General features: G+C 43.8%; 1 non-coding gene across 1 annotated transcript; it reads left to right on the top strand.

Moving 5' to 3' along the window:
• The first annotated feature begins 8,993 nt into the window (after positions 1-8,993).
• Positions 8,994-9,066, top strand: TRNAR-UCG (transfer RNA arginine (anticodon UCG)). Its single transcript has one exon. It is a non-coding gene; the product is annotated as a tRNA-Arg (tRNA).
• The last annotated feature ends 638 nt before the right edge of the window (positions 9,067-9,704 follow it).

Here is a 9,704-nt window from a genome sequence, read left to right as displayed (position 1 = left end):
GAAAAATATTTTTGGAGGGTTGTCAAATGGTGTTGATAACAAGGCTGTTGGCAACCTTCAGGTCATTAAGAATCAACTGAACACTGAAATCTCATTTACAAGCAAGTTCTGCAAGCCAATTTTAAAGAATTTAAAAGCAGCAGTTCAGACCTGCTGGAACCTAACCAAATGGCAACATCCAACAAACAGAGGACATGTGGATGACATTCAGGATGTGTTAATAGATCTGTTCTTCATGGGAAGCTGCAAAGAAGAACATGAGCGAGAACCAGCTTTCTTTTGACTAGCATTTGGACTCAGCAATGAGCAAAAACATATTGTTTTTGCAAACTTATTTTGGATGGCAAATTTAAGCTTGCCCTCCTTCTGCATACTGTTTTGCTTGTGTAGTGAAACTACAATGGGAAGAAAGTTACTGTAAAACAAAAAACCATACTGGTTTTTTTGTGCTCATTAGGATTCTTAACAAATAGTCCAGCACTAGCACTTTGAATTTTTCCTAGTCTTTCTAACTGCTTTCTGGAACCCAGAAACGAGTGGGAGGCATGTGAAGTTCTCTAAGCACAAGCACAAGTGCAATGTACTTATTGCAGAAAGTTCCATTTAAGATCTAATGTGCTGCATTGTGGACCAACAGCAGTTTCCAGATGCTTTTCAAAGCCATATGTATGTAAAGCACATTGAGTCTGGAATGTATCAAGGCGTGGTTGGCCGTGGCAATATCTTCCTTCCCCAGGAGAGGGCGAAGGTGGCACACCAACCAAAGTTAATAGAAGACACCCTTGCTGTTGGACTCTACTTCTACTTAAGTTGGAGCAGAGCCAATCCAATAGCATCCAAGCTAAGGAAAGCATCCTCATCCAGAACAAATCAAAAACCACCGCATTGGCTGGATCACCAGTATGTCTGTTTTCTGACCTGAATTTGTTTGCTAGCCTTTACCCAGTCTATTATGTCCATGCTTTTCAAATTCTTCAGGGAATATTTTTTCACATTGCTGTCTGCCAGGAAGCCTTGTGCATTTAAAAGGATTCTGGGTCTTTTAGAGTGTACACTCCACTCTTACAGAGTAGTGCTGGCCATCACAGTTCCCATTGCCCACTGTGAACTGGGCCACACAAGATGCAATGTTAAACATACTGTGTTGGCTTGGGTTTGTTTTGCCTCCATCAGTCTCCTTCTCATGCAATACCCTGAGAAGTTCCCTAAGAAACCAGGCTTTTTTGGAGGAGAGCTTGAAAAACATTGGCATTTAACAAGTAATAGTATTTAACAGCAAACAACACTGATAGATAACATGCAATGGAAAGTACCATTTGGCAGTTAAACAGTTTATGAGGTTTCTTATTTGAAGCAGGTAAAAAAACAATCAAAAGATGCATTTGAATTTTGACATAAAAGATCTTCACATTGTACATTTTGATATTGCTTTATAGTTTTTCACTCCGTTGAATGGGAAAACAAACATTCATTTTTAACCCTTGCTTGAAAATATGAGTTTAGTTATATTATTAATTCCCTATTATTTCTATCTTCATTGTGTTATGTAACAGTGAGAACATTTTCTGGAGAACCTAAAACAAAACTGGGCAAGGACACAGTCCACTCTGCATTGTGAAGGTGATCTATTTGATTAGCGTTTTAAAAGGAGATTGTAGTAATAAGAGGAAGAATTATTCTGAAATCTGGAACCCCATCTTTGGAATTCATGGCTCAGGTGGTTTGTTTTTTTTAATAAGTACTTTCCAAAATACAGCAATGGTTTTGTCCTTTTGTTTTAACTAATATGACAATAATAAAGCAACAATTGCAATAAATGTCATGTTAATTAACATAGGATACATGAGCAAAGTCCAAAGTCCAGCTGAAATGTCTGCATGACTTCCTCTTTGCCAACGATGCAGCTGTCACCACCCACTCTGCCAAAGATCTCCAGCAGCTCATGGATCGTTTTAGCAAGGCCTGCCAAGATTTTGGACTGACAATCAGCCTGAAGAAAACACAGGTCATGGTTCAGGATGTGGACTCACCTCCCTGCATTACAATCTCAGCATATGAACTGGAGGTTGTCCATGACTTTGTGTACCTTGGCTCAATGATCTCTGACACTCTTTCTCTCGATACCAAGCTAAACAAGCGCATCAGTAAAGCAGCTACCACGTTCTCCAGACTCACAAAGAGAGTCTGGTCCAACAAGAAGCTGACGGAACATAACAAGATCCAGGTCTACAGAGCTTGTGTCCTGAGTACACTTATGTACTGCAGCGAGTCATGGACTCTTCACTCACAACAGGAGAGGAAAGTGAACGCTTTCCACATGCGCTGCCTCCGACGCATCCTCGGCATCACCTGACAGGACAAAGTCCCAAACAACACAGTCCTGGAACAAGCTGGAATCCCTAGCATATATGCACTGCTGAAACAGAGACGCCTGCGTTGGCTCGGTCATGTTGTGAGAATGGATGATGGCCAGATCCCAAAGGATCACCTCTATGGAGAACTCGTGCAAGGAAAGCACCCTACAGGTAGACCACAGCTGCGATACAAGGACATCTGCAAGAGGGATCTGAAGGCCTTAGGAGTGGACCTCAACAGGTGGGAAACCCTGGCCTCTGAGCAGTCAGCTTGGAGGCAGGCTGTGCAGCATGGCCTTTCCCAGTTTGAAGAGACACTTGGCCAATAGACTGAGGCAAAGAGGCAAAGAAGGAAGGCCCATAGCCAGGGGGACAGGGACAGACTGCACTTGCTCCCAGTGTGGAATGGATTGTCACTCACAGCCATACTAGACACTGTTCCAGAACCACCATTCAGAGCACGATACCATAGTCTTTCGAGATTGAAGGTTGCCAACAAGATTGAGGATACATGTATTGAGGATACATGATATTCTCACCTTAAGAACATAAGAACAGCCCCACTGGACAACCTTGATGATACGAAATCCTTTTAAAAACAACAACAAACTCACACCCAGATTGGCACTTGTGCATCTCACCATTGGTGCCACCACTTTCTCCTTTTTTAGTTTAAGGAAGCTGCCAGGCCAGCAATTTTCAACCTTTTTCATCTCATGGCACATTGACAAGGTGCTGAACTTGTCAAGGTGCACAATCAGTCTTTTGACAATTAACAAGGCATGCCATGCTGCTGGTGAGGGGCTCACCCGCCCCCAATGGTCCTATTGATGAATGACCCTCCCATCAACTCCCACAGCACACCTGCAGAGCATTCGCGGTACACCAGTGTACCACGGCACACTGGTTGAAAATCGCTGTGCCATGCAGAAAAGGAGAGTGGGGATCCAAAGGTCTCCCCTTCTTCCTCTTACTGCGAGGTTCTCTGCACCTCTTCCTGCTTGCTTCCAGTTGTAAAGGTGGGAGGGCTCCCAGCATGCTCCACCTATCCTGTTTGTTTCAACAAGGCCAGTAGAGGTAGCAGTGGACCTAAGGTAAGAGAAAGAAAGTAGGCCGGCTTCCTCTCCTTCCTTGCTAGCCTGCTGGATGGGCAAGGAAAAGGCAGAGCCAAGTGATCCTGTTCTAATCCTTTGTGGAAGTGCCCAACCTGTCTGACAATGCCATCTCTGCTCTCTTGATGTGCAATTAGAGATGTGGAAGGATGGAAGTTTATGCAACTTGAAATCTAAATTGTCTTAATGATGAGTTCAATTATAATTGCTCAAAGCACTCTGCTCACTCTTGGGACCAGCTCTCTAAATTGCCAGTAAGATTATGAATCACAAGAACCAGGCTGTACATGGGTAAAATATATCAAAGGGAAAGAGGAATGTATGATACCAGGGGAAAAAACAAGTGGAGTTTATTATTATGGGTGCAATCTGCCTTGTTTAATAGGGATTTAAATCAAAACTGCAACCATAAGATATAACCATTACCTTTTTTGAGGAAAAAAAATACTTATTTTCCTTAGCCAGCTCATCTTTGCAGTTCTCATTTTATCTCTGCCTCTGTATGGTCTCCATTGGCACATCAAAAGTGGACGTGGATGTGATTTTTACACAATTATCTGTAATTGTTCAAAATTTGTTCAACCCAACCCTCATGCATACCTTTGTACAGTTTGCATTCAAATAAGATCTTTTGTCATTTTTTTCTTTACATGGGCTAATCTGTTGGAAATACAGTACAAAATATCTTTATCTTTTCATATCTGCCAATCAATTTTTTTTGTCTATATAACTGAATTCCTGTCTGTGATTCTCAAGGAATATGAAAAGCAAAAAGAGTTTAAATAAGAAGAGCCCTGCTGGATCAGACCAACGGCATATCTAGTTCAGTTTCCTGAATCTCCTAGTCCAGGGGTCTCCAAACCCTGGCTCAGGGGCAGATGCGGCCCACGGAGAGCCACTATCCAGCCCGCTGCCAATCTCTGATCCCAAGAGAACCTCTGGCCCAGCTGACCAAACACAACCAGAGTTGTGCTTGTGGGGTGGGGAAATGGGGGTCCATTTAAGGGTGTGTGCTTTATTTCTTGGGCTGTGTTGGTACTTGGAGAAATCCTGGACATTTGAACCCATTCATTCATTCATTTCAGTCAATCATCTAAGTTCCATCTCTAATGTATTTATTTAAATTTTATTTCTTTTTCCAGCCCTTGACACTGTGCCAGATATTTGATGCAGCCTTTCAGCCGAAAAGTTTGGAGACCCCTGTCCTAGTCACTCACCAGATGACTCACAGTCCAATCCTATGCATGTCTACTCAGAAGTCAGTCCCATTTGAGTTGATGGGGCTTACTCCCAGGAAAGTGTAGATAGGATTGGGCTGTCTGGAAGCACTCAAGACAACAAGCTGCCTGTATCCTGTTGCTATTCTCTTGCATTTAGCATTCAGAGGTAAAATACCTCCAAAACCCAGAGATTGCATCATGGCTCATAACCTGTGATGGTCTTTTCCTCCCTAAATCTGTCCCATTCCCTTATAAAGGAATCTAGGCCAGGTGCCACCACCATATCCTGTGGCAAGGAGTTCCATAGATAAATCACTCGTAGGTAAAAGAAATATTTTACTTCGTTTTAACTCTTTTTATTTTTCTAAATGGTGAGTGTTTTGAAGTTGCAAGGAGAACCGTCTCTTATGTAATTGTTTTCAGGCTTTCAAATTCTGTAGAACTGTGCATGGAGCAGGATGGATCATGCTGAACACAAATTGAACACTATTTGCACATGCTAGGTGCTACAGGAACTACAGAATACATACCCAAGCTCTTTACACATGTAACCAATCACTGTGTGTGGAAGTTGGAGTGAGAACTGATGCCACATGAAATGTGAAGGTCTGAAATGGGGTTGACTATTTACCTTACTATTTACTATTGACCTTAGTCCTGTCCAAAGATGTCTGTGCTTGGGGGATTTTTGAGTTTCTGTCTTTGAACACAGACCCCCTTCCCCATTCCATATTACAAACTGCTTTTGACACTCCTTTGCATTTTCCACATGCTATTTCTTGTTGAAGAGTTCTGCAACTAATGCACAATTCTTTGGATACTGTCCTAAAATCTGTATTTTGATGGAAAAATAAAGTTCTTCACTAATATATGGCTGTTTAATTTTTGGATGTGACTTATCCAAACTGTGTGTGTGTGGGGGGGGGGAGTTAGACATAATCTACCGTATTTTCCTGACAGACCAGAGCACAATCCAGAGCTCTCCTTTGGCTGGCGCAAGTCCCCTGCACCAGCACGGGGGGTTTGCACCACTGAGAGAGGAGGGTGTGTGCCGGCCTCTAGAAGCCAGCCAAGTCCCACAGGACAGCACAACAGGTAAAGTCACGCCGGCCAAGTCAGGCTGGCGCAGTGGCTTGGTGAGGGCGGAGGGAGAGAAGGAGACAACTTGTAGCTGCTAATCATGAGAAAGCCAACATTTGTGGCTGTCCCTATCATTGGACCTCCAAACATCCCCTGTGCAATCTGTGTGTCATGCAGACACAAAGCCTCTGGAAGAAGGGTGGCGAGTCATCTGAAAACCTATGAGAATGCTATTAAGTCTTTTTTTGTTTCTTGAATTGAGGCAGCTGTAATCCAGGCTTCCAGGAATTGTGTGCAAGCAAGGGTGCAATCCTAACTCCTTATGTCAGTGCTTTCCAGCACTGACATAAGGGCAATGCAGCTCTGAGGTAAGGGAACAAACATTCCCTTACTTTGAGGAGAACTCTGTAAATGATATCCAACTGCAGGATGCAGCACACGTCCCATTGGCATGCTATGCCAGTACTGGAAAGCACTGACATAAGGGGTTAGGATTGTGCCCCAAGATGAACATAATCTGCTCACCTTGTGGTTTACTAGATACTTTTCTCTCATTCTGGTGATGCAATCCTAAGGCAGGCAGCAAAAAAAATCATGTTGTCAAGCCCCAATCAAGACAATTTACATGGTTGGTGGGCAAAGTTGGGCTTTTGGATCACAAGTTATAGTGCAACCCCCCAGCTTTCCTCTTTCCCAAACCAAAATGAGGTAGTGAATACTTTAGGATCAGCATCACTAGGTACATGGCCTATTGTACTCTTCTGTAGTTTCAACCCATTGATTCTAGACCTGCCCTCAGCTCCTCCTTCCCTGTGCCAGCTTTTCAGATGTTTGAAGGTGGCTATCACATCACAGTCTTTTCTTATGCAGGCTAACAGCACAATCCTATTAATGTTTACTTAGAAGTTAGTACAGTTTGATTCAATGGTGCTCACTTCCAGGTAGGCATGCATAGAATGGTGCTGAAAACATACTGAACTCTTTTTAACACTTACTCATAGGGCTTGGCTTCTGGATCCCTCATCATCTTTATTGCCCTTCTCTGAATTCATTCTAGTTTATCAATGTCTTCCTGAAAATGTAGTGTCCAGAACTGAATGGAGTATATTCAAAGTGAGGACTGACTAGTACAGAGTAGGATGGAATGATTGCCTTTTGTGATCTGGACTCTGTGCCTCAGTTAATGAAGTCCAGCACTGCATTAACTTGTTTTGTTTTTTTACAGTCGCATAACACCGCTGGCTTATGTTCAACAGTAGTTACTTGTTTCTCAGGTCATGCCCAAGAATCAGCTCAGCCATGGATGTAATTATTCAAAATGTGTTCAAAATGATTCAAAAAGTGATAATGTAATAATAATAATGATAGGTCTTTGTGGCTTATTGTTGTGGTAGTAATTCTGAACTCTGCCGAGGGTTAATTATGTGTACTGAATGGGAGAGTGTACTGTACTTCTTTCCTATTTTCCCCATTGGTTTCTGTATTCTTGGATGATAATGATTATGAAAATCATAATTACGATAATTATTACCATTATCCTTTATATGGTGCCATGAAATGTGCATGGTGCTTTACAACAGAAGGGACTGGGAGGCCAGTTCCCTTTCCCCGGGAGCTCACAAGCAGGGTGACCAGATGTTGTCTTTTTCCAGGACATGTCCTCTTTTTTGACCTCCTATCCTGGAAAAGAACTGCAGGGCCAAATCCTATCCAATTTTCTAGCGTAGGTGCAGCTGTGCCATTGAAACATGCGCTGCATCCTGCAGTAGGGGAGCAGTCATGGAGGACTCCTCCAGGTAAGGGAACATTTGTTCCCTTTCCTCATGGCTGCATTGTGGCTGCACCAGTACTGGAAGGTTGGATAGGACTGGGCTCTAAATGTTTTCCCTGTGAGCAGGCCCCTGCAGGCAGTGTATGGGCTTCTTGTAATTAATAAATTATATGTAACATAGTTTTAAATTTCATAATAAGGAATGTAGTGTTTAAATTAACCATGTGAAATCAATAGACGAATGTTTTTAGCTTTTATTTTGTCATTTTGGGGGGCATCCTACATTTTGGGGTACCTGGTCCTCTTTTATGGTGATGACATCTGATCACCATGAGCACAAGGTATCTTTTCAATGAAAAAAAAAAGACCAACAGAATGTTGGTCTAATGGTCTAATTCAGGAACACATTTAGGGCTCCATCCTATCCAACTTTTCAGCACTGATGCAGCCATGCTGGTGTGGTGTGCACTGCATCCTGGGGGGGGGGGGCAGTCACAGAGTCCTCCTCAAATTAAGGGAATGTTTGTTCCTTGACTTGAGGGCTGCATCCGTGCTGAGAAGTTTATTAGGATGGGGTCCGATCCTATATCACAGAGCCAGAAAAATTGGGAGGGAGGATTAAAACGTGTGCACTATTTTGGAGGGGTCTGGATGGTGGATGGAGGAGAAACTTGGGGGGGACGACTGTTGCTTTGAAAGCACCCTGGGTGGGCACTGGGGTTGAGAGATGCATGCACCCCTGGCCAGGGAGGCTCCATGAGGTGCTGTTATCCAAGTAGACGCCACTGGGGCTTTCTCCACCTGGAGGCTTTGTCATGATGACAGCCCCCCTTGTGCTGTTCACTCTGAGCGAGGCACGCACCCACACGTGAGTTTAGGTGGGCTTTTTCCTCCCCCTTCTGGCTAGGCATGAGGCCACAGCCCCTGGGATCGTGTGATTTATTCTCTCCAGGCACAGTCCAGAGGCAACTCCTGCCCAATCCTATCCACACTTCCCTGGGAGTAAGCCCCACTGACTCTCATGAGACTGACTTCTGAGTAGACATGCATAGGATTGGGCTCTCCCTTGGCTGGTCCTCGCTGTGGGAACCATGGGCTCTGTGTGTGTGTGTGTGTGAGAGAGAGAGAGAGAGAGAGAGAGAGAGAGAGAGAGCGCGCCCAGTCCTAACCGGGTCTACTCAAAAGCAAGCCCCATTATGTTCAACGGGGCTTGCTCCCAGGAAATCGTGCATAGGATTGTAGCCTCTGTGTGTTTAATGCTCCTCCTTGGAGCATGAAACACTTGGAGTTAAGGGAAAGACGTGGGAATAGCCTGTGGACGATATTGTGTGAGAGTCATTTGTGCATTCATGTGCTGCATCCTGCAGAACGCACAGAGATGAGTGGGAGGAAGGAAGATTAAGCAAGAAAAATTCTCCTGTGCAGCATCCTTCTCAATGTGCCCCATCAGCTATATGACCACGTGGCCTAATGGATAAGGCGTCTGACTTCGGATCAGAAGATTGAGGGTTCGAGTCCCTTCGTGGTTGACTGGCCTTCATGGAATCAGTGGGAAAAGGAGGCATTTGACTTTTTCCCCCTGCGAGAATCCATGAGGACAGAAACTGCAAACCAAGTACGAACACTGCACATTGAGACAATGTGAGTAATTATCTAGGCCAGTGGTTCTCAAACTTTCAGCACCAGGACCCACTTTTTAGAATGAGAATCTATCAGGACCAACCAGCAGTGATGTCATGACCGGAAGTGACATCATCAAGAAGGAGAAATTTCAACAATTCTAGGCTACAGTCCTACCCACATTTACATAGGAGTAAGTCCCATTGTCTATCATTGTTAAAAGCATATAGCCTGTTAAAAGTACTGATGTGTGACATTTCTCTGTGAGTAGTCACATACCATAGTAGCATCTAACATATTAAAAATAAAATATTGAAATGAATGGGGACCCACCTGAAATTGGCTCACAGCCCACCTAGTGGGTCCCGACCCACAGTTTGAGAAACACTGACGTAGGCAGTTTCAGCAGTTGTTAAACTGCATTGGCTTAAGAAAGAAGGATGACCAAACCTGTGTAAAAAATTCCTGACTTTCCCTATTTTTCCATTTGGGGACCTAGAGCCCAATTCTAGGCATGTCTACTCAGAAGTAAGTCCCATTACAGTCA

This window comes from Tiliqua scincoides, chromosome 2, assembly GCF_035046505.1.
Source record: "Tiliqua scincoides isolate rTilSci1 chromosome 2, rTilSci1.hap2, whole genome shotgun sequence".
In the NCBI taxonomy this organism is placed as follows: Eukaryota; Metazoa; Chordata; class Lepidosauria; order Squamata; family Scincidae; genus Tiliqua; species Tiliqua scincoides.
This window is presented reverse-complemented; position numbering and strand designations above follow the sequence as displayed.